General features: G+C 48.5%; 1 protein-coding gene and 1 pseudogene across 5 annotated transcripts in view; both read right to left on the bottom strand.

The window, feature by feature from the left end:
- The window catches only part of LOC103882502, a 186387-nt gene that overhangs the window by 73639 nt on the left and 84883 nt on the right, over positions 1 to 27865 (bottom strand). Inside the window, exon 1 of one of the 5 annotated variants that reach the window (XR_002520647.2) lies at positions 258 to 6896. The exons of the other annotated variants lie outside the window; for them this stretch is intronic. The gene's annotated coding sequence lies outside the window, so the exon portion shown is untranslated. Of the gene's footprint in view, positions 1 to 257; positions 6897 to 27865 lie in introns of those variants that run through there. 5 annotated transcript variants of the gene reach the window in all.
- LOC101012921 lies at positions 20057 to 27124 on the bottom strand (annotated as a pseudogene).

The following is a 27865-nucleotide window of genomic DNA, read 5'->3' as shown; positions in this document are numbered from 1 at the left end:
CAGGGAGAAAAGTCCAAGTTGCAAGAAGACAAGAGAGCATGAAAGGAGACAGGCCCCTGAAGTCCCCTTGGAAACTGTGGAAGGAAGACACATAGCAAGTCGACGGGCTGGAGCAAGATCTTCCCCTACAAGCCAGAGTACTTGTACTCTGGGAGGCGAGGGGCTTTCTTTTCCTGTTGTTTGCTGGTGTCCAACGCTGGCTCCCCCAGCATCACCAAAGCAACCTGTTGATAAGAAGCAACTGTATTTATTCTTACTTCTGCAAGGGAGAGTGCTGCTTCCACTGAGTCTTAGGCGTGTCCAGGAAGCAGTCAGACAAAGTGAAGGTATGAATTGTACTGGGACGTTGAAGGCTGCTTTAAGACGAGTCTTTACATTGGGTGAGTTCTGGATTAGCTTCTCTAGGATTTTCTTGGGTTCCCCTTCATGGTCCAAGATGACAGCAGGTGACACTCCCTCATACAAACACACTCAGATACAGGAAAAAGCAAGTAGTTGGTATTATTTTTTTTTTTTTTTTGAATGAAGGAAATATTCCCAGATGTCCTCCCAGGCTCCCCTTTCCATCCCATTGGCTAGGATGAAGTCATATTCCCATGCCTCAGCCAATCCCTACAAAAAGAAAGGAATTCGCATAATTGGCCCCAACTCCCAAGGTAGATCCCAACTCTGATTCCATTTCTAAATTTCTAAGGTTCTTTCCAGTTTGAGAATCCTAAGTTTTGTAAGTAGCCACTCCTTATTTAAAAAGCTGTTTTTCTGACTTATTTATAGCCCAATTTTCCTATCCCACTCCCTGCCTTTGAGGCTGCAGTTGGCCCCTGGTGACAGGTTTACCATGTGAACACTGCGAACACAGTCCCGATGAGCTGGGTACAGGCCCAGACAGTAAGGGCAGGCAGCTAATTGCAGTTTTACCCTCTCCCTCAGCTTCCCTACAAAAAAAGAAATAAAAGGATCCTGGGAAGCAAAGTCTGAGCTGAGAAAACGTTGGCTGCAGAGAGTATACAGTTTTGGATTCTCTATGGACCCCAGATCAACATACACTTGATGGGCTGATCTCTCCAATCTGTCTAGGACTTCTGCAATAACCGGAAATAACCAGAGTTATCCTAAACTAACCCAAGCCAGCAGCCTAAAGCCAAATCTGCCTTAGTGCCCAGGCCCTGGATGCCAGCACTCAGAGAAAGGTTTTCACTGTGTAAGACAGAGCCCCGCCTCCCAGTAAGACCCACACAGTGAGGATTCTCCCAACATAGGAGAGCACAGATCAGATTCCGGGCAAGCAAACAATCAAAGGCGAATGTCCACCATGTGGTTTAGGAAGCTCTAGCTCTCCCCTCCCAGCCACCACCCTTCACCCTCTGCCCACCCACTCCCAGCACCACTCCCTGTGTTCTCAGACTGAGAAACGTATCCACATGACACACTAGCAACCCACTTTCATCAAGCAGCAAGCAGGGAAGGAGACAGGCAGAACTCTCGGTTGGCCATAATTTCTCATCCACAGAATAAAGAGGAAGAATCAGGCATCTGAGCACACTACATGACAAATGTGGAAGCTGGAAAACCAGCGTGGCTGGCTGCACGGAGGGGGCGTGAGGACTGGCATCAAGCAGATTTGCCCTGTTGCCGATGGCATACTGCCAAGGGGTGTTGGGTTGGAGGGCATCCATCCTGCACCCAGTCACTGAAGCCCTGAGTGTTCCAGACCCAAGCTAGGGCCATGGGAGGTGACAGAGAAGACAAACACTGGGATCTGCTCTCAGAGACATCCCTGCTGGGGAGGTAAAGCACACACGTAATCCTTCAGGAGAAAGGCTGCATGGGCTCCATGAAGGCTGGACAACATCCCACTGAATCATTACTGGTTCTCCAGCCCCTGAAATGAAATTTAATCTTCATTGATTTCTTACTAGAAGCCCAGCTCCATGCTGTTTTCTACATGTGTGATTTCATTTAACCTAACTGTATGAGTCTAGTTCTCCAGAAAAACAGAACCAATAGGGGATATACATAAAGAGATTTAATATAAGGAATTGACTTATACAATTATGGAGACTGGCAAGTCCAAAATCTGCAGAGCTGATGTTCCAGTTCAAGTCAGAAGGATGACAGCTGCCATAGAACCAGGAAGTTCTGATAAAGGCCACCAAACAGGAAGAATTCTCTCTTACTAGGGGGAGGGTCAGACTTTCGTTCCACACAGGCCTTCAACTTACTGGATGAAGCCCATTCACCTTATTATTACTTTTGGATGAGGTTAACATTAAATGTTACAGAAATATCCACAATAATGTATGACCCCATACCTGGGCACCCCATGACCCAGGAAAGTTGACACATAAAATTAACCTTCAAACTCACAAGTCTCCTAGTATTATAGAGGTGAGTTTATTGAGACCCAGCATGAAGTGGAGACCCAGGATTTAGAACAAGAGACTCTGATTCCAGAACTTGAAGTCTCAACCATTATACTATATAGAACTCACAGCAACTGCCCACAACCAGCTAGAAACTGAGGGCAGCCTCCAGCCAACAGCCAACATTATACTATATAGACTTAACCATTATACTATATACTATATAGAGGTAGTATACCTCTAGCTCCAGGCATATGGCAGATGCTCAATATGTATTTTGTTGAATAAAGGAATGAAGTACTAAAGAACGATGTAAGGTAAGCAAAGCCCTGTGATTGAGGTGACTAAGGGAAGCTTCCATGAATTTTATTAGGTTGCTGTTTCTAGAGTGGACAGGGAGGTTGGGAGAAAGAGATGGGTGGAGACAGAGGCTAAAGTGACCCCATGATCCCCACCTCTTGGTGCCCATCCCTTATGTAATCTCCACCCTTTGATTATCAGCAGGAATTGTGACTAGATGCTAAGCAATAAAGTACAACAAAGGTGACAGGTGTTGCTTCTGTGATTATATAATGTGAGCTCATAAAGTCCATCTTATTAGAAGAGCTTCTCTCTCTCACTCGCTTTGAAGAAGCAAGCATTTATACTGAGGAGGCTCATGTGGCAAGGAACTCACGGCAACTGCCCACAACCAGCTAGAAACTGAGGGCAGCCTCCAGTCAACAGCCAACAACAAACTGAGGGCCTTTGTCCAACCACTTGCAAGGGCCTGAATCCTACCAACATACACAAAGCTGGGAAGCAGATCCTTCTCTAGCTGAAGCTTGGACTGAGACCACAGTCCTGGCTGATATCTTCATTGCAGCCTTTCAGAGGACCCAGCTAAACCACACCTGAATTCTTGACCCACAGAAATTATGAGATAATAAATGTGTATTGTTTAAAGGTGCTAAGCATATGGTAATATTGTTACTCAGTAACAGACAGCACAGCCTTATTGGCAGAGAAAACAGCAGAAGCCAAGAGCTGGAGTTGGAAAGGTATAGAGAACATCAGTTCATGCTTGCTCCATGTGGCTGAAGTCGCAGGAGGTGGAGGTTGGAAAAGTGGGTTGGTGCCAGACCGTGGTGGCTTTCGAAGACAGAATGAGTTGTCTGGGCTCTGTCCTGTGGGAAAGGAGTTTCCGGTGATGGCTGATCCCCAGGGTGTTCCATGTGGGAAGTGGGTAGGTACCTTTGAGCAACCCTCAAATCACACATTGATGAATGTCTACCTGCAAGTCTGGTCCAGGTCTCTGGGGCTTCCAAATGAAGCTCTGGTCAAGATCCTGGGATAGAAAACCCCAGGTCACACTTTGTGACTTTTTGACTCAAGTCAGCTTGTGACTGGGTGCAGGTCAGAACCTAGCGCCCCCGGAGAACAAGGACACCTCTGAGTTGTGTTGACTCCCTCAACCTCCCCCTGTCCTCTGTGCACTCAGCTCAGGACTGGACCCACAGTCGGTGCCCAAAAGGACTCCTGGAACCATCAGGGCAGCAAAGTGGCTCAACCTCAACCTGCAGTAACATCAGCTCACTCCACAGTCAGTGGAGAAATAGCCACGGCACTTTAAATATCACTGTAGGGGATACAAGTGTATGGTAAATAACTTATGAGGTTTAAAACTCAAGAGTCTGTAGAAGGATTAAAACAAAAAAACAATGATCTGATCAATTGAAAAGGATATTTAGTGAAGCCCCTTAGTGGGGTCTCTTTCCCTTTTTAATACATTAGTTGAATGATTCAAAATCCCTTACCTTGGTGAGGGCCCCGAGAGGCAGAAGGTCAAGTGCATCTGCCTGGCATTGAGACATGGTGGGGGAGCTTCAGCTCCTGGGAGAAGGAAGCTGCTCAGAGGTTACGTGGGGTTCAGAAAAGAAAGAGCTGCCACGTACCTCATATTTGGCCAAATGACTATTTAGAGAATGGTCAGGAGTGTGGTTCACTGGTGCCTGATGGTCCTGGACCATGGATCTAGAGGAAAGTTACGGTGTGGAAGAGAGACCAGACCAGGATGGAGAGAAAGGTTATGGGAGACAGTGCAGCAGCTCGGGAACCACAACCCACGGACATTTAAAACAGGAAGTCCTCTAAGACCAGAAATCACCAGAGAGTCCAGTCAATGCTCAGAGATATAAAACACCCAAAGGCAAACCGAGGCCACATTCCAACCATTCCAGTCACTGCCCCAGCTTCCAGAAAGAAAAAACAACTTGAAAGGGCATCCCAGAGGGAAGAATTTCATTCAGCCTACAGATACCTCCAGACCACTTTGGCACCAAGCTGGGCATAGGCCAAGTGGTGGGGTAAGATGAGGCTCCTGTCCTCCTGGAGCTCCAAGGTCAGTGGGCAGACAGCAGGAAGACAGTGACAGCTCTAACAGGAATCTTTCCAGTGTGCTCAGAGCACAGAGGAGGGAGGAGAGAAGCTGCCCGAGCAGTAGCAATTAGAACGGGGCCAAGTGTTACCAAGCAGACAAGGGTGAGGAGGACGACCCAGGCCAGGCAGCTACATAAGCCAAGTGGACCAAGACAGAACACCATGGAAAGTACACAGTGGAGATGAGGCTGGAAGCATGGCTTGGGGCCAGACTGAATACCAAATCATATTTCTGAACAAGTCAACTGAGGAAGATCGCTGGCTCCTTCCTGAGTTATCATCTACTCTGAGAGAAGAGTTTGGAATAGAGGCACAAATGTCCAAGAAATAACTCTTGACTTCCCCAGGTACACGTTCCTCTTGGGCTCCCTCCATTAAGTTATGGCACTGATCTTCATTGGGTCTCCCGTTGAATGTTGAAGAGAAGCATTGGTGGCCTTTGATGGGGAGTGGACCTTGTTGTCTTACCCTTGTCACTCAAGGACCTTCTACTTCCTAACACAATGAGGGTTCCTAAAACCCTCATTCTGGTGTTCCCTGCCCTCCACATGCTGCCCCCAGCTTCCTGTCCAGGGCAGTCTCCACTCCACCACTTCCCTCCCTATGGGGATCTTCTGCTCCAGAGCCTCCAAATCACTACAGCTCTGTCCACGCCTCTCCAGCTTCTGCCCACAGTTCCTTTCCCTGCCCCAGCTCCACACACCTAAACACCTAAATGTCCATCTGTGTTAGTCAGGGTTCTCCAGAGCAAAGAACCAGCAGGATGTGTGTATGAGTATATATCTATACAGAGAGAGAGAGAGAGAGAGAGAGAGAGAGAGAGAGAGATTTATTTTGAAGAATTGGCTCATGTGATTTTGGGGAGTGGCAAGTCCAAAACCTACAGGGAAGAACACTAGGCTGAAGACCTAGGAAAGAGTTGGTGTTGCAGTTTGAGTCCAAAGGTGCTCTGGAGGCAAAATTCCTTTTTCGTCAGGGAATATCAGACGTTTCCCTTAAGGCCCTCAACTGATTGGATGAGGCTCATCCACATTATGGAGGATTATCTTTACTCAACGTCTACTGATTTAATGTTTGACCAAATAACTAGACACGATAACCTAGCTAACTGACACATGAAATTAGCCATCATACTATTCTCCAGAGCTCAGCTCAAATTTAACCTCCCCCTCCAATTCATTCCTGCTTTCAACTGAAAATGCTTGTCCCCTCCTAAATTGCCACAGTCCTGCATCCAGCTTTTCTCTTGGGACATTTAGAATTTGCTTCCCTACAGTACAGTGATTTATATCTTTGTATTTGTTTTCCTACAAGACTGTGAGCACTTGAGTCAATCAAATCCTATCGTACCACTTAATAAATAGCTATATGACCTTGGGCAGGTTAGTTATACTCACTAAGTCTTGGTTTCTGCAAAACATGGGGATGACATAATACTTACCTTAAAGAATCCTTGAGATTTTCATGAGACAATGGATGCAAATTACTTAGCACAGCACCTTGTATATAATGAGTAATCCATTCACTTATTCATTCATTGAGCGTCTATCACATGCCAGAAGTGAATGTGACAGACCAAGCCACTGCCCTGATGGGCAGAATTTATAAAAGGCAAATCAATGAATTTTTAAAATCTAACATAAGATACTGACAAGTACTTTGAAGAAAATAAACTAGAGGCTGGACGTGGTGGCTCATGCCTATAACCCCAGCACTTTGGGAGGCTAATTACTGGAAAGCATGACTGTCCAAGTGCCCAAGCCAAGGCAGCATTTGTGGGGCACCCAGAGAAGGACCCCTTAGACCAGGAGCTCTGTTTCACTCTTCCTAAACCGGATGTTTCTGTTTACTAAACAGTCTTCAGCTGCTCATTGTGCACAGAACAAAGCAGTTGGTGAAGGTCTTTTCAGGACACAGGTGGCCATGCAAATGGGGTAATGGAGCAGAGACAATGGTGTGGGAGGGTTGAGGAATGTTGAAGAACCCCAGAGCTGGCAGCAGCAGGGACCTGAATGGGCAGTGAAACCTCATCTCAACTAAAAATACAAAAATTAGCCGGGCATGGTCGTGGGCGCCTGTGGTCCCAGTTTCTCAAGAGGTTGAGGTGGGAGAATCACTAGAACTTGGGAGGCAGAGGTTGCAGTGAGCCCAGATCATGCCACTGCACTCCAGCCTGGGCAACACAGCAAAACTCCATCTCAAAAGAAAAGAAACTAGGATAAAGGATAGAGGTCTGAGGATTAAGGAGGAGAGATCCAGTTTAGCGAAGACCTGAATTAAGAGAAGGAGTTAGCCATGCAAGACCTGGGGGAAGAACATTTCTGGCAGGACTAGCAGGAATCAGTCTGAGTTAATTCTACTTGTAACCCAGGGGCCAGGTCCTTCCTTTCCTCAGACCCACAGACTGTGTCTTCTGAGCTAGGGGAAACCAAGGAGATGAACCTTGTCTTCACTCTACCCAGGACTTTGCCTTCAGACAGATGATGCTGGCACCCAAGAACCCATGGTAATGGAGGCCACCAGCCATCACTGATCAGGGAGACTTCCCCTATCTCTTCCAAATGCTGCCTTGCCTGCTTCACTGCCTCATCTTCTCTAGTCTCCCCTGAAGGTTTAAGTATTTCTGTACTCAAGGGTCATTGTTTCTGTCATGTGCCACACAGAGTCAAAGAAGGGAGTGAGAGTTCTCAGGAGAGGGTGCTCCCAGGTCTTTGGACACTAGAGATCCAAATTTCCCACATGGATCTCCCTTCTTCCCAGCTCTCTGCTTTCTTTCTCCCTTCCCGCAGCCCTCTCCCTCCAGTGTTTCTCAACCAGGCACGGTATGTCCTTCCAGTCCATCCTAGGAGTGCTTGGAAGGGGAGGAGGCCATTTCTAATGGTCACAATGACTGGGAGACTCTACTGGCCTTTAGTGGACTGAGATGAGGAACACTATCCACCCTAGAATGTACAAGATGGTCCCACGTCATAAAGAATTGTCCTGCCCAAAAGGTGAACGTGGACATGAACCTCTCAACATCCCCTCAAATGTTACCAAATCCCCTTCTTCCCTACCTGGATTCTGTCCTTTATCTCTTCAGGAAAAAATTCAGTCTCAGTCTCCCAAGTCCCCACAGTGTGTCTTGTCAATTGGACAACCTCACACGTGTAATGTCAGTGCTTTCCATCCTCAAGTGGCTCTAACTGCTCCACCAAAAGAGGAAGAGCAACTCTGAGTACCCGTGGCCCCCTCAAAGGGAAGGGTCAGCTCTGATCCTGTGTCTGGGCCAGTGGAGAGAAATGGTGGAAAGGGCTTCCAAGCTGGGCTGTGTATGGTTGATTCTCCCCTGAAGTAGCTAGAATCAAACACTTCTCATCACTAAGGAGATACATGTCCTTCCAAGTGCCACCCTTCTAGATGAGAAACATATATTACCCCTACTAACCCTTCCTCGTGCCAGCTCTGACTTCCATTACAAACTTCCCATATGAACTTGACAAAGAGGTCCAAATGCATCTCCATCAAAGGTAATAGCCATGGTGGTGGAAGACCTTCAGTTTGCCTTGCCATTTATCATCATCATCATCATCATCACCACCACCACCACCATTAGTTATTACTATTATTAACCACCACCACCACTACCATTAGTTATTACTATTATTAACCATACGAGTCCTTGCACAGAGGCAGACGCTGGTGGGAGTTCTGTCACTGGAGGGTCCTAACTGCATGGGTGATTGTGTGGAAGAGATGGGTCAAGGCTGTGGTCCTTTGAACAGATGTCCTGGAGCCAAACTGACTTCCTGATTTGCTTAATGCACTGCCTAATGCTTGACTAAAAGTGCTCCAGAAAAATCCTCTCAAGGAGAGGAAGGGTGGCAGGGGCACTGGAAGGGCTCATTTTTTATTCTTTAACTTAGGGGAATTGGCAGGAAAGGGGGTGATGACTACTCCCTGCAGAAAGCAAACTCCAGATGGCTCCTGACAGCCAGCCAGGAAAAGTTGCTCCCTGGCAGCCCCGTTCTCCAGCATGACTTTCCAAATGCCCAAGCCAAGGCAGCATTTGCGGGGCGCCCCCAGCAGGACCCCTTAGAGCAGGAGCTCTGTTTCACTCTTCCTAAACCGGATGTTTCTATTTACTAGACAGTCTTCAGCTGCTCATTGTGCACAGAACAAAGTAGTCAGTGAGGGTGTTTCCAGGACACAGGTGGCCATGCAAATGGGGTAACGGAGCAGAGACAAAGGTGTGGGAGGGTTGAGGAATGTTGAAGAACCCCCGAGCTGGCAGGTCCAGGGACCTGAATGGACATGGAAAGGAGTGATTGCTAGCACCCTGAAAGTGAGCTGTGGACAGAGCCATTGACAGAGGCTGTGGCCAAACCATAGTCCAGCAGGATAAGAATCAGGGAAACGAATGCCTTGGTCTCAATATCTTCTTGCTGGCCAAAGGCAAGGAGCATGGGAACTCACCGATGCAGCCCATACAGGACAGGTTCCAGGCTACAGAGCAGGAAGCATGGGTTCTTTTACAAACCACTCCAAAATGTAGTGCTTTAAGACAATAACCATTGATTTAGCCCTTGGTTTTTCAGTCTAGCAATTCGGCAATTAAAGCTGGGCTCAGCTTGACAGTTCTTCTGGTCTGCTGCAGGCTGATCTTGGCTATCCCAGCTGGGCTCACTCATGTGTCTGCGGTTGATTGGCGAGTTATCTAGGACCAGTCACTTTAGAATGGCTTTATTGGAGATGCTTAGAAAGATAGGGGCCTCTCTTGACACGGATCTCTCACTCTCCAGGGTGCTCGCCTGGACTTGTTTACAAAGCAGTCAAACAGTTTCAAGAACAACAAGCAGGCAAGCACCAAAGTGCAATCACTTTTCATACTTCTGCTTACATCACATTTGCTTCTGTCCATTTGGATAAAATAAATCACATGGTCATCACCAAATCAAGGGTTAGAAAAATAGATTCTGGCTGGACGTGGTGGCTCATGCCTGTAATCCCAGCACTTCGGGAGGCTGACATGGGGCAATCACCTGAGGTCAGGAGTTTAAGATCAGCCTGGCCAACATGGTGAAATCTGGTCTCTACTACAAATACAAAAATTAGCTGGGTGTGGTGGTGGGCGCCTGTGATCCCAGCTATTCGGGAGGCTAAGGCAAGAGAATTGCTTGAACCCAGGAGGCAGAGGTTGCAGTGAGCTGGGAGCACACCACTGCACTCCAGCCTGGGCAACAGAGCATGACTCCATCGCAAAAAAAAAGAAGAAAAAGAAAAATATATTCTACCGCTTGAGGGGAGAGGAAGAATATGTGGCTAGTGGCCAGTTTTCAACCTATAGACTGTGCTCCAGCCACAATTGCTTACATTCCTCCCACATGCAAAATATGTTTCCCCATATCCCAGGACCTCTAAACCTGGATCCCTTGAATCTGGGATTATACCTATGGCAGTTGGTTTTTGCCACATAATAAACCACCCCAATATTTAGAATGTTAAAACAACAACCATTTTTTTAGCTCGCAATTCTGCAGATTGGCAATTTGGGCTGAGCTCAACTGGGCAGTTCTGCTGCTCTGAGCCAGGCCCCACTGACCTCTGCTAGTGCTCACTCATGCATCTATGGTCGGCTGAGTGCCAGATGGGGAACTTCAGTGCTTCTCCATCCACATCGCCTCCTCTTAGCCTTCAGCATGCTCATTCATGTGGCAGCGGGATTCCAGGAGCAGCAAGAGAGGACAAACCCAAGCGTGCAATCATTTTTCAAGTCTCTGCTTACGCAGAGACAATTGGTGACATCCCATTGACCAAGCAAGTTATATGCCAGAGCTCAGAATCAGAGTGGGAGAGCAGTCAAAGTTACAGCACAAGGAGGCATGGATCCAGGAGGGGAATAATTAAGGATGGGTTTGTAATCAGACTACCACCGTGGAGTGGAGACCAGACCTAGTGAGACAAACAGAGAACAGGCATCTCGCAGACCTGAATTCCATAACATGACATTCAAGTCTGTTCGTAATGGCAGCCACCTGTCTCTCCAGTGTCAGCTCTCTCTAACTCCAACCACACCCTGTGCACTGTGCATCTGCCAAACTGACCTCTTCACAGTCTCATGTATCTGCCCTGCCTTTTCCATCTTCCCACTCCCATTCTCTAGATTATTCCACATCTTTGCCTGACCTAATCCTCTATATCCTACCTGATCCAATTCAAAGCCACCTTCTCCTAGACATCTTTTCTAACATCCCACTCCCATCCCCTTCCCTCTCTCCCAACACCACTGAGCTGGGTGGGACTCTGAATTCCCACCTACAATTTGCAGAGCCCCCCCTGCACCCCTTTCAGGCACCTGGTGTTGTGCACTTATCTGCAGGGGAATGTTCTCCACTTTCTTGGACTGCAAGCCCCCAGAGTGCTGGGTCCTTGTGTGATGCATCCTTTATCCCTCCTCTGCCCTAGTGCCCAGCACACACTAAATGTCCTATTGACCTGAGGAGGTCAGTACTGGCAAGCCAAAGACTGCAGAGCAGACGATGCAACAGAGCCAAGGAACGCCCTTCAGAGATGACCCAGCCAGGACCTCCAAGAAGTGACGGACAGGAAGTGTCAGAGAAGAGCCCGGAAGAGCAGGATTTGGGAGATGAGAAAGAGCAGGGCTTCCGCCTTGCCACAAGATAACCTGGGCCCTGTGAAGTCAAAGTCACGGGGAGACTGACCTCCACTCCATCCGAGGAAGAACTTCCTAGGAGAAAAGCCCAGATTTAGAATGGGCTGGCAAGAAAACGGGTGAGCCATCCGCCGACTGGCAGTGCATAAGATTCCGGTTAACTTCTGAGAGTGTCTTTGTAGGGGCCTTATTCTATTTGCATTTAAGGTGTGCACATTAATAATTCTTTCATTAGACTCATGTTGCACCTTGGCATGCAGGAGTGTGCACTCGTGGCTCACAAATGAAGGGGTTTAATGAGCCGGCAGCTCTCCCCACAAGGCAAGCCTGCATGGAGCTTGGCAGCAGGCCCATTCCCTCGGAGTCGGCTGGGCACGGCACATCATGTACCGTGGGCAAACCGGCTTTGGTTTCATTGGGGGTGGTAGGTGTGGGAGGGGGAAGTAGATGTATGGGGTAAGTGTTACTCTGAAGGAATTATACAACGTTAGAGTGCCAGTCCAGTGAATTTCCTACCACACACACCTGAACACCCTTGAGCGATGGGACATCCCTGCTCCTGTCAGAAACCAGGCTAAGCCCAGCAGTGCCTCTCACCGAGGGTAGGTGGAGGATATAACTGAGACAGTCCTTCCCTAACACAGATACTCTTTGACCAGCCCGACTCCCTTGTGTTCTAAGTGGTGGAACAGTGCCCCAGAGAGGGGATGTGGCCTCCCTAAATGCTAAGATGAGCCAGGACTAAAAGAATAGGAGGGGAGCTCACACAGGTGGAAGCTGGCCTTGGGGCAGGCAGCGAGCCAAGGACCCCTCCCCAGGAGCTGGACCTACAGTCCCTCCCAATAACGTCCCTGGGAATAAAACTCCCCAACTCCTGACATCCACACCCATCTCCATATGTCCAAACCCTGCACATCCTACAAGGCTCACTTCAGATGTCGGCTCTTCCTTTTGTCTTCCCGTCAAACACCCTGACTCTAACCAGACATGAGCTCTCTGGCCTCTTGAGGACTTGCACTTCTTCATGGCTCAGGTCAGACTGCAGCTGGAATGGCAGTTAGATGCGCATATACCTTCTTGATCACCCCTGACCATTAATTCCTTGGGCTCATCTTGCTCCTTCTCCCGACTCCCGCCCTCAGTGCCCAGCCTAGGACCTGACTCAAATGTACTCACCAAACACAGGCTGGATTGCTGACATCCCTTTGCTTTTTGCCCACTAGCATTACAAGACCACGTTGCTTACTGTTAGCCAGCACCAGGGCCTTCCCCACAAAGCAGGCATACCTCCCTGTCTCCTTTCCACTCCTTTTGGAGGAACAGGAACAGCCTCTTGGGCCTCCTTATTGGAAACTTCCTGGATACCCACCACTGTCTTAGATAATCACCAGGGCTGAGGGACATTCTCCAAAGCCCAGGAGGCCCTCAGCAGATAGGACGGTGTTTGATGGACAGCTTTCCCTCCCACAAAGCCCTGGTGAACGGCTCTAATGCCACCAGCAACTGCCATCTGACTCCCTAGCACTGGCTGGAAATCTTTTCCTATTTGCCCCCAGGAATGTCAAACTCAGTGAGCTGGGCTCTTCTTAGAGCTGTCTGACTCCTTTGCATCCAACATTCCTCCTGAGATTGTAAGAACTAGAATGAGTAACTCCAGCCACTCACCTTCTTCTGCCTATGAGGAAGAATCTAATTAATGCCAAAATAGCCTATACTGTTCCAAAAGTCTGGCCTTTTCCCAAAACCCTAGCTCTTTCCACAAAGAAGCTCAAGAAGCTCCAGAAGAAATTCAATGTTCTCCTGAAAAGCAGACACCAACTTGGTGGACCATAGGTGCATCCTGCAGAACCCCTAGCAAGCAGGTGACTCAGAATGGAGGGGCTGAAAAAGAAGCATACAGCCCCAAGAGCCTGAGCCAGAGAACCTGATGCTTGCAGACCTAGGAAGGAAATTTTCACCACCCTCATCAGCCCCATGGTTTCCCACTGTCTGCAAAAAAGTTAGATTATTTTGTCCAGGATTCAGATACTTCACATCGTGACTACTATCATTCTAGTCTCATCTCCTTCTAAACTTCCAAGCCACTAGCCCACTTGGAGCATTCATGCCTTTCAAATACACCCAACCCATCCCATTTACATGTTTTGTTCCAGCTACTGAAACATCTTTTATCTTAGATTGGACTCTCAGACCCTTAGACAAGGATTCAAGTGCAAGTATATTTGGGACAGTGGTGGGTAAGATAATCCAGGAAAAAACCCAGCAGGATAGTGGGGAACAAAAAGAAGTCAATAAAAGCGTACTTTTTAAAGCAGGTTCCCATTGTAGCAACTAACAATTGATCCTATCTGGGGGACAATGTAGAGCTCACTTCAGGATTGTCCTCACCCAAGAGTAGAGAGAGGAAGTTGCGGGTATTTTTCCACCACTCCCATCAGTCACAGGTGTGGGTCTCTGCTGGGGTGGGAGGGACATGGACTCTTCAGCATGCAAGTTCAGCCTGCACCAGTGAAAGCCAAGGGGACATGGGCAGTGGGCCAAGGGGGCTGCTCCCCCTTTACGTCCCTTCTCCTTTCCCCACCACCACTTTTTAGTTTACCCAAATGACCCACTCATCAAGGTTCAATGCTATCTCCTCTCAAAAGCTTTTCTAACCTTTCATCAGAACCGATGACTCTTTCCTTTGGTTTCCACAGACAATGGGAGTACAACTGTGAGAAAAATCCTTTATGTTTTGCCCTTTACTCTGCTTAAGAGTGAAAGTCTTAATTGACAAGCGGGCAGAATGGTGTTGGCCCGGCTGGGGGCGGTGGCTCACGCCTGTAATCCCAGCACTTTCGGAGGCCAAGGCGGGCAGATCACGAGGTCAGGAGGTCACGAGATCAGGCAGATCATGAGGTCAGGAGATTGAGACCATCCTGGTCAACACGATGAAACCCCCCCTCTATTAAAAATACAAAAATTAGCTGGGCATGGTAGCACGCGCCTGTAGTCCCAGCTTCTTGGGAAGCTGAGGCAGGAGAATCGTTTGAATCTGGGAGGTAGAGGTTGCAGTGAGCCGAGATTTCACCACTGCACTCCAGCCTGGGCGACAGAGTGAGACTCTGTCTCCAAAAAAAAAAAAAAAAAAAAAAAATGGCGTTGGTGCTTGTTCTCCTACCTTGATTTATTTCCTTCCTGCTTTGCATGAGGTGGTGCATGTGACCTGTGTACTCGTAGCAAGTCTTTGACCCCATCAACATTAGAAATTAGAAAATACCTCTCAAAAAGCAGCATTGACACTGTTGCCGAAATATGTTCTTATTGCAAAAATAAAACTGTAAATGATGTCATTTGAAGCAGTGCATGGTTATTGCTCTTATAATACAATAGTAAGTCTTATTTGCATAAACAGATTATATCTATGGTCATATAAAAGTAAAAATGAATACCTAAATCCAAACTGCTCTCCTCAAGTTACCTGGAACTGTGATATTTGCATACGCTGAACCATCTACTCTTGTTCTGAAGAGGAGAGAATGAAAACTAAAGAAAACAAAGAATCAAAGAAGCCCTGAACCAGTGGTGACTGGAAAACCCTGAAGTGACCCAAGGACAGACCGGCATGTGGCAACCTTCTGTTCCTTCAAAGCAGCTACTGAATGTTGCCGTGAGCCTGGGAAGAGCACTGTCCCACCTGCAGTCCTACGGCGGGAAGAGCTGTGTTTAATAAGTTAGAAAGCTGGGGCTTCTACCGAGCCACAAAAGAAGCTGGAGACAGTGTGTGCAGATCTGCAAGCAAATAGACTCGTGTCTAACCCGGGGCTGCCGCGCTTCCCCTGCTTAGAAATCAATCATGCACAAGGGGTGGGGCCTGAGGAGTACGGCTCTCACTTGTTACTGGTTTTTCACCCAGCAAGTGGGAAGTCCAGAAGGCTGACTCGGTCTCTAAAATGAAGCAGAACCTGTGAGGACCACAGCCACCCAACAGCAAAAGAGGTGGCAGAGGCTGGGTGAGCACAGGACTGAGAATTCATGGAGAAAGTTATTTTTAAGGACTTTTTAAGGGAGAGGTTAGACACTTTAATTGGCCAAAAAGGCCCGACTCTAAGAGCCGACCTGCAGGAAGCCAGTCCGGCAGCTTTTCACATCGCCACTCCCCGCTACTGGTGGGCTGCCTGCTGTCCTTACCTCCCAGACAAGGGGGATCATGTCCTCCTTGGAGTCACCGCAGACCAGTGCACACTTCTGTGGCCTGTTTTGCTGTCTGCACTAACCTGCTGTGACACCACTATTGCCAACACAGCCACCTCCGTGTGGGGGGTCCCTGGACCAGACACCCTGCTGTCTTCATCTTAGGATACCCAGTTCCCAACACAGTGCCTGCTGCAAATTATCTGTAATCACAGTAAGTCTTTGTCACGTGATGAGTCACCTTTCAGTCTCTCTGCAGTCTCTTTCCTCCCAGTGCCCCTTGGCTGCTCCCAAAGCCCTGACCCCTGACCTCCTGCCCTTTCTGTCTCCAGGGCCATTAACTCCCCTGCTGGTCCCTATCCTTGGAGCCCATTGACACATGAGTTTGGTTCTGTCACCCTATCTGCAGTACAGTGGCTCAATCTAGGCTCCCTGCAGCCTCCACCTTCCGGGTTCAAGTGATTCTCGTGCCTCAGCCTCCCGAGTACCTGGGATTACAGGTGCACACCACCACTCCAGGCTAATTTTTGTATTTTTCATAGAGACAGGTTTTCACTATGTTGGCCTGGCTGGTCTCAAACTCCTGACCTCAGGTGATCCACCTGCCTTGGCCTCCCAAAGCGCTGGGATTACAGGCGTGAGCCACCGCACCCAGCCGGTCCTGTTTTCATATGCATTCAAATTCATTGATTTGCCACAAGAATGCTATCAGGTAGGTGCTGTGATCAACCCCACTTTAAGGGTAAGAAATAGGGGGCACAGAGAGAAGTAGAAAGAATGATTCCAGCTCAAGCCATCTGGCTTCAGAGCTCAGGCTCCTAACTGCTAATCCTAGATGGCCTCTCCCTAAGACACAGCGCTGCCTTGGTGAAAGCAGAGTGAAGCAGCCATTAGAATGCTCTTTGAAAGTATCTGAAAACCACATTCAAATACCAGCACCTCAGTTTCCTTCCTTAGAGGGCCCTTGAAAACATGCGTCTGACCACTTTGCGAGGCAGGATAGTGCACAATGGTGCTGCTTGAATGGCAGTCAGAGTGTCACAGCTTGGAGTGGTGCAAAAGCCGGGGGGACAAAGAATTGTGGAGTCTTGCACCAAAGCCACACTGGGAACATCACACCCAGAGCTGTCCCCATCCCCCCAGATCTCCTGAAAAGTGAAGGGAGCTGGTATAAATAACAGTTTCCATTCCCATCCATTACCACGCCCTGCTTGCAGCCTCTGGGATCTCTTGATTCACATTTTCCAAATGCTGGGATTCTTAGGGCCTTAGTTAAGGAAGGCAGTGTCAGTCCAAGGGTCTATATCATCCTTGCGGGCAAAAGAATGGTCCATTAAGTGGGCATGTGAGCCCCCTCAAACTTATTAAAGAGATTCACAGTATATAAGGCATATTTATAAAAACCACATAATTTGATGCTCTAAAACAACCCTGTGAACGAGCTTAGGATAGATGATGTATATTATGTCATTTTGTAAATGAGGAAACCAAGATTCAAAGAAATAAAATGGCTCGACCAAAAGTCACCCAGCTGTTAAATATCAAAGGAACTAAAAATCCTGCTTTTCTGTCTTCAGATCCTGCAGTCTCCTCTCTACACCATAGCATCTCAGTGGAACCATAAGCCTCAATACCTGAGTTCAAGTTCCTCCTCTGCTACTTACTAATGTGATCTTGGCAAGTCATGTATTCTCTCTGGGGCTCACTTTCCACATCTGTAAAATGGGGATTAAAAACTCTGTGTCCCGCCTGCTTAATTCTCTATCACCTGGGAGTCTTCGGGCCAACCTCACTCTGAAAGCGTCACCAGACCAAAGATACATGGAGTAGTTGGCCTCCTTTACAGGAGGCTGCCCCGCTGGGAGATGGGAGAAAGAGGGGTACAATGCCAACTTGCTGAGGTGGGACTGGAACTGGCTGGGCTGTCTGGCTGACTTATGTGCCAAAGCAGGTCTGCTGGAGTCCTGAGCAATCTTCCCACTCCTTCCAACTCAGTTTGTCTGGTTGACATCTAAGTTCTCTCGTAGCCCTAAAAGTCTCTGAATCTATAGATCTGATAAGCCAGTTCCCTCCACGACTGTCGCCAATTCACGTTTCCTCTGTAAATGCCATTTCCGCTTCTGCAGAAGCCAAATCACACTCCCTTCCCACCTGCTACAGGGTGCTGCTGTGCACTTTGACTGACAGTCATGCGAACCTGATGATTTCCTTGAAAGGTGCCTGCCTTGTTCAATCACTCAGTTGTAATGAGGTCATTGCTGGAACTGGCACCTCCCACAGCCTCGGGATTCCAGCAAAGCACACACCAGACTTTCCACAAAACTGCTGAAGTCTTGGGTGCCCCGGGGCTGAGTGCCGCCTGGCTGATGTCAACCCCCGCCCCCCAGCAGCCTCCCTGAGACGTTTCAATTACGGCTGGGCTTGCTGGCAGCTCTTGAAGTTCTCCCCCACAGACAGGACTCAGACTCCCAGCTACTCTTCCTTACAAGTCACATTTTTATGGACAGCGCTGGCAGAAGAATAGGAAGAAGATTGGGGTTCATGAAATGCCACCACTGGTCCAGCCTTTTTTAGCCTATTGGAAGTGGGGAAACACAGAAAACTCTCAAAATGTGCATTCTGGATCCCTGGGATTCCCAAGAGGACCCTGTTGTGGGGGTTCCATGAAGCCAAGCCTTTCATAATGATATGAAGGTGTTATTTGCCTTTTCTCCCTGTGCTGCCGCTTGTAATAATGGTGCATAAGCAACAGGGAGTAAAACGACTGTCCCCTCAGCACAGATCAAGATAGTGACACTACACTGTACTGACAGCCGTCATATTCTCCACTACCACACACTCACAGCAAAAGATAAATTTTTTTAAAAGCCACACGTAAGCTTGTCTATGATGAAAGAGTAGAAGTTATTGACGTTATGAAATCTCAACCCTTGCGTAACACCTTGTTTCAACATTCTGTGTGGACTGGTAAGTACCACTAGAAGTACCACTTCCGCCACACATCGATGTACAATGATTGTCTCCAGGAAAAATGACTTGTGTGACTGCTTTGGTTAAGTGAACTAATCACTTTTTTCAGAAGATACATTTTTACTTAAGAAAAAACGACTGCCAGACAAACTAAGGATATTCAGACTGGGGTTTTGGCAGATGTTTTCTCAAAAATGGATCTCCTGAGACTGTTTCTTCAAGGAAAACAACTGATGGTATTTGTTGCCAATAATAAAATCTGAGCTCTCCAGTGAGAATCAGAATTTTGGAAAACTTGTGTTTACCACTGTGAGCTTGACAGCTTCCTAATAATACTTAAGGAATTTTCCAATGATATTCCAATGGTAATACTAATGAATTGTGCTATCTAAATATTGGAGAGTAAAAATATCAACATTTGGAAAATGTATACAACACAGTGAACCAATATTTTTCAAATGATCAATGTCTGACGTTAGGCAACTACACACAAGTAAAAGACACGTTCAAAGTACAAGAGAAATGTTTGGATTTTAATGTGGGACAGTACAAGAAGTTTATTGATATAGTTTCAGATTCCATATTGTAATAAACCTTTAAGAAACTATCACTTCTTGAGTTTAGGTATAGTATTAAAAAAACAAAAACAAAAAAAAACCCACCCAGCCCGGCGAGGTGGCTCACGCCTGTAATCCCAGCACTTTTGGGAGACTGAGGCAAGTGGATCACTTGAGGTCAGGAGTTTGAGACTAGCCTGGTCAACAGGGTGAAACCCCATCTCTATTAAAAATACAAAAATTAGTTGGAAATAGCTTGACCGAGAGGCAGAGGTTGTTGCAGCGAGCCAAGATCGCGCCACTGCACTCCAGCCTGGGCAACACAGCGAGACTCCATCTCAAAACAACAACACACAAAACCCAAAATTGTCAAGAAGAATATTAAAATACTCCTCTCCTTTTCAACTACATGTCTGTGTAATGCCAGATTTTTCTCACACACTTTGGCCAAAACAACATGGCACAACCGACTGGATGCAGGAACAGCGATGAGTCACTGGCTTAATCTATTGATTCAAGCATTAAAGAGATTTGCAAAGATATAAAACGATGCCACTCTTGTAAGCAATGGTTTCTTGTTTTAGGAAATATGATGACTTTTTAGTTAAAACATGTTATTTCTGTTGACATGTAATGAGTTTATTGCTATTTTTAAGTGAATTAGTAAGTTAACATTTGTTAAATTTCTGTGTTTTAATTTATATAGTAAATAAGGACAGATATAAGTCACATAAACAAAATACCCTTGGAGTTTTCTGTAATTTTTTCTTTTTTGACAGAGTGTTGCTCTGTCGCCCAGGCTGGAATGCAGTGGCGTGATCTCGGCTCACTGCAACCTCCGCCTTCCAGGTTCAAGCGATTCTCCTGCCTCAGTCTCCTGAGCACCTGGGACTACAGGCACGCGCCACCAATTAGTTCCCAGCTAATTTTTTGTATTTTTAGTAGAGACAGGGTTTCACTGTGTTCGCCAGGATGGTCTCGATTTCCTGACCTCGTGATCCGCCCACCTCGTCAGTAATTTTTTATAGCGGGAAAGAATCCTAAGACCAAATAGTTTGAGAACTGCTAACCGGTGATATTCTGTAGTTTTAGGATTGTGGGTCCAGCTACTGTGGGAAGACTGGCTGTGGTCAACGACGGGAGGGGAGCCTTCTGCTACCGGTTGGCAAGAGCTACTGAAGCCTGGAACTAAGGCAGCGGCAATGGCATGGCCAGGGGCTGTAATGTGAGTTCATCATTACAATTGGGGTCACCACGTCATATTTTGGTTTGGTTACAATGCTGAACCTTATGCAGCCCTGGCCCTGGAATAGGCATGGTCTCCTCTGAAGGGAGTGGTTATATCCAACACCAGCCGTTTGAGAACCAGATGGATGCTCTGACAAGAAGCAGAAATGAAGCAGGGAAGCAGGGAGAGGACCTTGTTCCAGCTGTTCTGGGTGAAGACCTGTTCTGGGCACACACTCAACTTGGCAAGTGCCAAGACAGTACCCACCATAGGGATGCCAGGGGGAGCTCCGGTGAGGCAGGCCCTTCAGGCTTCGAAGGGAAAGCAGGGGAATGCCAGGTATCCTGTGTCACAGTACGCCCTGTGCTGATCTCCCTTCTCTTATCACTGAGTCTCCAGTGGGACAAATCCAGTCAGGTTTTCCAGCCTCATCTCAGCTGTGCTAGAGGAAACTAAAGGAAGAAGCATGCATGTGTGCAGGGGAAGTCACAGGCCCCTACCCAAGTTATTATAAGTTATTTACGAGATGGGAGCAATGGTTAGGGAGAAATTCTCAAGAAAAAGGGAAATCGGGTGAATCAGAGAAACAGCTCCTCCATCCAGTGACTAGACCTTGTTTACGAAAGGCAGAATTTTCCTTAGGAGGTGAGAGAATTGAGCGACATTTTGGAAGAAGGAATGAATAGAATGAATTGAATACAGCAGGTGAGGGACTCCAAAACTTATAGGACATCTACTTGGAGCCTGAGGTGCCTCTTAGACGTTCCAGGTGGAGCTGCCCGAAAGACAGAAAGGTGCAAGTGTCTGAAGCTCGGGAGGTCCAGCGTGGAGGCATTGGCTTGAGGTTCATTAACCTACAGAGGTCAGCAGTTCTTAGGCCTCAGAGCAATTCAGAGTCACCTATGGAGGACGACTGAAAGGAAGACGGCTGTCTCAGAATCTCCAGGAGTGACCCTGATGCACACCACCACGGGTTCTCTGACGGCAGAGGAGACGCTGAGAGCTTCCGGAAAAAAGGGAGAAAGAATGAGTTCCAATTGCAGCCAAAAGCCAAAAGCATCTTGCTCCTGAGCACCAGAAGGCTGTCAGGAAAGAATGTGCTTAATTAAATTCTAATGGGCTGGCAGACTCCAGCACATGGAATACATCAACTGCTCGTCTTCAGACAGCGCAAGAGTCCTCTGCTAATATCTGAAGCCTGAAATGTAGCCACTTAAGCTCCCCATATATCAGGCATCGTTAGGGATCCCAGAAGCTGCACATGGGCCTGATCATAAACAGTCAGGGGGAGAACCTGAGGGCCATGGGGAGCAACCCTCAGCCTTCCCTGGATACAGCTGTGTAAAGTAGGCTCTTTCTTCTAGAAACAATCCTTTTCCCTGCAGCTGGACTGAGCAGAACGAGCGTTTCTGAAACACAGCCAGGGGACAGACTGTTCTCTTGGAAGCTCCAAGTTGTCTTTTCCAGCAAAGGAGTGACAGGGGTGAGTAAAACATTTTTCATTTATTGAAAAGCTTCTATTGACCACACACAATCAGCTGGATATCCAGACCAGGGTTTCTAACCTTTCCTTTTCTGTTGGTTTGGTTTTGTTTTGTTTTGCCTGGAGAAAGGCAAAGGCCTTTATTTGTTCTTGCCTCCCCGTGGGCAGCCTCCACCCTGGGTCCACTGGCCACCACCCCTCAGTGCTCCGTTTTTGCCAACATCTACCAGCAAGTCCTTGTGGTACCACTGGGGCAACCTGTAGTAGATTCGGGTCCTGTCCCCAGCCCTGGCTCCCAGCAGCACTGTCCTCTCAGAGGCATAGTCGCCCCTAGCTGGGCTGCGCTCCACTGTGACAGTGGCCCAGGGGGAGGATGCCAGCAGCCTGGCTACAGCTCCAGCCGTGCTGTGGCCCAGTGGCCTGGCCTGCATCTGGAAGGGCACAGGTTGCCAGAGCCCCTGGCACAGCTCTAGCATATCTGTGAACAGCTGTTCCTTGTAGCCACTGCCCAGCGCCTCCTCAGGCCAGCCTGGTGCCAGAGTCACGCAGGGGAAGACCTCAGCCACAGCTGTAAGAAGTTCTCTGCCAGCCATGTGACCAGGGACTGAAAACTCCTGTGGGAGATTTTGGCCCCCATCCACACAGGCTGATGCAAGAGGCCAAGGCTGGAGAGGCAGGCCAGCAAGGCCAGGGACGGCCGCAGGGCTGCAGGCTCCACTATTTGCAAATGGACGCCCCAGTGTCCGGGATGTGTGGCCAGCTGCTGCAGGCAGGACTCCAACCTCAGGATGCTGCCACTTGGAGCACAAACAGTGGGCACGGGGTTCTCAGCCACAGTTCCCTCGAGCCAGTGTTCCGCAGGATCGTGCCTTCTGTGTCTGGGAGGGTGACTGTTGCTGTACCCCTGGGGCAGCATCAAGACCATCACCCCCGAACCGCTGGAGAAGAGGGATCAGGCTGCCTCCCGTGTTACGTTTGCTTCCGTGTGGCATTCACTGTGGGGCCCCAAATCGCCCAGGTGAGGGGGCTGCCATTCAGGAATACCTTCTGTAGGCCACAGCTGTACAGCCATCCTCTCTAAGCTTGCCAAGTAGAGGCCAGCTGCTTGAACTGCAACAGGAAAGGCTCAAAGATGTCATAGTAGACTTGATGGATGGCAGTGTTGTCCTAGAGGTAGAGCAGATCCTCTGCCGACATGGGGTCCGAGGCAACCTGCCACAGCATCAGGCTGTACCTCTCAGATTGGCTCAGCAGCCAGCTGGAGTGGGGCCAGGTGGCTTGCACCGTGGAAGACAGCACAGGGCAGGTGACTCTCTGGGGCACCACTCCTACCAGCTCGTGCATCTTCTCCACCATCGCTCGGGTGTACGTCCTGTTTGGGAACATGGGCACGTAGATGGTGGTCCAGCCTGGAGACAGGGTGGCCTTGGGATACTTCTCCTGGATGAGGGCCAGGAACTCTGTGGCACTGACCTCAGTTGAGATGGGCATGTCAGAGCCCTTTAAGATGTCAGTGTTGATCCGCATGGGCCGCCAGACTTTGCCCCCTTCTGTCAGCTGCCGCAGGAGGTCCAGGGAGGGGCCCACCGCCTTGATGTTCTTGAAGTCCAGTTTGATGCCCTTCTGGGAAGAGCCTGGCATACCATCCAGCCACTGCTCCAGTGTGTTGAAGCTACGGATAGCCAGGGGGTGTGCTATGATGGGAACTCCTGTCTCGTCGGCTGTGCCGAGCCCTTCGACATTGACGTCAGCCTCCAGGACGGTGATGCTGCTGTTCGGGGCAGCTGTCGTGGCTTCCTTGCTGTTGGCTGCGTGGTACCAGGTGACCTCCAGGGCACCTCGGCAGCTGATCTGACCCAGGCCCAGCAGATTAAGTAATCCAGCATATCGGCCTCGGGGCTGCAGGCCTCCAGCTCACAGCCTGGCCACCGCAGGGTGATGGCAAGGACTATGGCAGCCATGACCACCACAGAAACACAGGTAATGCCAGCCAACCCCCACCTGACCCGATTCTTCAACAACTGCTCCCTGCAGGCCACGACGACGCTCTCTGAAGAATGCCCCCCACTCCACACGACCCAGGGTCCCCGAGGCTCCCTGCGGCTGGGATCCCGTGGGAGGCAGGAGGTCCCAGCAGCACCTAACTCTCCACCAGTCAAACGTTTTAAGTGTCATTATTTTGTTCCCTTTGTGGAATCTTTCTTTCGGCCAACGTTGCCTGCTTGAGTGCATTAATTAATAACTTATTTACCCACATGAGAATGAATCAGTGACATGAAAACATGTAAACTTCAGGCCAGCCTTACCTAACCCACAGTGAGGACTCAATACATATTCACTGCAGTGGATTCAGCCCAAGGGCAGCATATTAAATGGATGTATTTTGCACCAAAAGCAATGTAAACATTAGCCCTACAGTTGTACTATAGTTAAGAGTTTTGGAGGGGCCAGACACAGTGGCTCACACCTGATATAGCAACACTTTGGGAGGCCAAAGCAGGTGGATCACTTGAGATTAGGAGTTCAAGACCAGCCTGGCTAACATGACGAAACCCTGTCTGTACTAAAAAATGCAAAAATTAGCCGGGCATGGTGGTGCACACCTGTAGTCCCAGCTACTCAGGAGGCTGAGGCAGGAGTAATCGCTTGAACCTGGGAGGTGGAGGTGGCAGTGAGCCCAGATCACACCACTGCACTTCAGCCTGGGCGATAGAGTGAGAGTTCACCTCAAAAATAAAAAAATGAAGAGTTTTTGGAATAGTTCAAGGACTTGCTTATAGCACCGTGGAGCACTGGAGTTCCAGGTAACCTAGGGTGAGAAGCACTTATGTGTACTTTGGCCCCCAAAACTGAACACTGAGAATATATAAAATCCTCCTTCCCATGGGAACGTGCAGAAGTTCCCAGGACAGTGATGTTGCTGTTCGGGGCAGCTGTCGTGGCTTCCTTGCTGTTGGCTGCGTGGTACCAGGTGACCTCCAGGGCATCTCGGCAGGTGATCTGACCCAGGCCCAGCAGGTAATCCAGCATGTCGGCCTCGGGGATGCAGGCCTCCAGCTCACAGCCTGGCCGCCGCAGGGTGATGGCAAGGACTACCAGGGCCATGACCACCACAGAAACACAGGTAATGCCAGCCAACCCCCACCTGACCCGATTCTTCGACAACTGCTCCCTGCAGGCCATGACGACACCTGAGTCTCCCAGGGAGACATCTCAGTAGCATCTGGGAGAATGAGGAGATGCCTGTTTGGTGTGGATTATATGGGCGCCTCAACTGGGCTTCTAGACCAGAGATGAGACGGTGTCGGTACGAGGACATATTCTGGAGCCTGTGTAGTTCTATCTGGCTGTGGGCAAGTCAGGCTAACCTTTTAGTCAAGGGATCCGCAAGAGTGGTCCAGAGACCACGTGCATCAGCATCATCCGGAGAACATGTTTAAACCCTGATGCTTAGGCCCCGTCCCAGACGACTGAACCAGAATCTCAGAGGACAGCCCATAATCTGCATTTTTAAATAAGTTCCCCATGATGCAAGGGATCCTGGTGCATCTCACCCTCAAGAGCTCTGTCCGTTACCCTGCACTGCCAGGCATCCAGGGGAGGTTTCTTCCCTGCAACACTCACTCCTCATTCACACTTCAGCCAAACGGACCCTGTGAGACACCCAAGTGTAGGGAAGGCCTGTGCCTTCTTCGCTTCTTGCTAGGGCTGTCTTCCCACACTCACCACAGGGCCACATCTTATCCTTCAGGGCGCTGATGACATAGCCACTGCCCATACATTGGAGGTGCTCTGACAAGGGGCTCAGGCAATGCAGACCTTATCCAGAGAGACTGGAGGCGATACTGCAAAACGGTGCTACCTGGGCAGGGTGAGATGCTGAGGTACCACTCAAGCGTGTGTTCAAAGCCGCATGCTCCCTCCCCTTTCCTGATACCTGGACTCTCAACCTTGTGAGCCCAAGTGGCCTGTCTTTTCCCTCCTGCCAGCCTCTGTGTGAATTCCTGAGACAGCTTGGGCCTTCCGTCTGAGCCTTCTTAACCCAGAGTCCCCAGGCCTGCATTCCTTTCTTGGGGAGCTCTGAGCTTCCAAAAAGGGGCAGAATGAGTGAGAAGGGGGAGTGAAGGCAGCCTGAAATACCAAGGACCTTTGACAGGCTCTCTGACCCTGTGGAGCCAAGATGGCACCATTTCTCTCCAGTCTGGGCAATAAGAGTGAAACTCCGTCTCAAAAAAAGAAAAAGCCACAGGAGCAAGTCCAGGCACCAGGTAGCCTCTCTGTGGATGCTGCCTGTGTCTAGCCCTTTCTCTGCTTTAGCCAGAGGAAGGGGGGTCAGGAACCCCAGGCACCCCCTCTGCTGTCTGTCCCACTCACACACAGGTCTCAGGCTGCCCAACAATTCACCCTGCCCCATCGTTGGTTAGTCTTGACATTGTGCTTTAAGGGGTAGGCATGTTGATGGCAGCAGCCCCGTCACCACAGCCAGAAGCCTGGTCCCTTGCTGGCCCCCTCCACTCCCAGGTAGAAACAGTCTCTTCACTTCCCTCGCCCCCGCCTCCTCATTTGTAAGTGGGGTACAAAGTTCAAGTCCATACCTAAGTCTGGGGGCTGCTGTGAGAATTAATCTGATAATCGATGTTGAAAACACTGGCTTAGAACACTGTAAAACAGGCTAGAATTTTAAATGTTTCCTTCTTTCATTTTTGATGCTTGAAGTTATTTCAAAGCTTTGCTTTGCTGCTTTTAAAAGTCACATGCAGTCACGTGCCACAGAGGAACACCTTGGTCATTGATAGACCTCATACACAACAGGGGTCCTACAAAATTACAATAGAGTCAAAAAATTCCTATTGTGTAGTATTTTTATACAACACCTTTTATCATTATTTTAGAGTGTACTTCTTGTATTTTTTTTTTTAAGTTAACTGTGAAACAGCCTCAGGTAGGTCCTTCAGCAGGTATCCCAGAGGAAAACACTGTTATCATAGGAGACACGAGCTCCATTCACGTTACCGCCCATGAAGAGCTTCCAGTAGGATGAGGCTTGGAGGTAGAAGGCAGTCATATTCATGATTCTGACCCAGTGCAGGCCTAGGCTAATGTGTGTGTCTGTGTCTTTGTAACAAAACATTTATAAAATAAAAATAAATAAATAGAAAAAGTTTATAGAGTAAGGATATAAAGGGAATATGGGCCAGGCGCGATGGCTCATGCCTGTAGTCCCAGAACTTTGGGAGGCCGAAGTGGGTGGATCATGAGGTCAGGAGTTCAAGACCAGCCTGGACAACATGGTGAAACCCCGTCTCTACTATTAAAAAATAAAAAATAAAAAAAAAAAAACTTTGCTGGGCGTGGTGGCACGCACCTGTAGTCTCAGCTACTCGGGAGGCTGAGGCAGGAGAATCACTTGAACCCAGGTGGGGGAGGTTGCAGTGAGCCAAGATTGTGCCACTGCACTCCAGCCTGGGTGACAGAGCGAGACTCTGTCTAAAAAAAAAGAAAGAAAGAAAATATTTGTATACAGTTGTGCAATACATTTGTGTTTTAAGCTCAGTCAAAAAGTTTAAAAAATTAAACATGTATGAAGTAAAAAAGTTACAGTAAGCTAAGGTTAATTTATTTTGAAGAGATAAAATTGTTGAGTAAATGTAGTATGCCCAAAGTGTCTTGTGTTTATAAAGTCTACAGTCATGTACAGCAACGCCTAGGCCTTCTCATCCACTCCGCACTCACTCATTGACTCGCCCAGAGCAACTTCCAATCCCGCAGGCTCCATTCATGGTAAATGTCCTGTACAGGTATATAGGTTCAGGGCACTGACTATGTACACATTTTAAAATCTATACCTTGCCAAGGTATACGTTTTTTCTTTTATACTGTATTCTTGCTGTACCTTTTCTATGTTTAGAGACACAAATGCTTCCCATTATGCAACAGTTGCCTACAGTATTTAGTACAGTCACATGCTGTACAGGTTTGTACACTAGGAGCCATAAGCCATACCGTAGAGCCTAGGTGTGT

Source organism: Papio anubis, chromosome 2, assembly GCF_008728515.1.
Source record: "Papio anubis isolate 15944 chromosome 2, Panubis1.0, whole genome shotgun sequence".
Lineage (NCBI taxonomy): Eukaryota > Metazoa > Chordata > Mammalia > Primates > Cercopithecidae > Papio > Papio anubis.
Note: the sequence above shows the minus strand (reverse complement) of the source record. Positions and strands in the feature narration are given on the sequence as shown.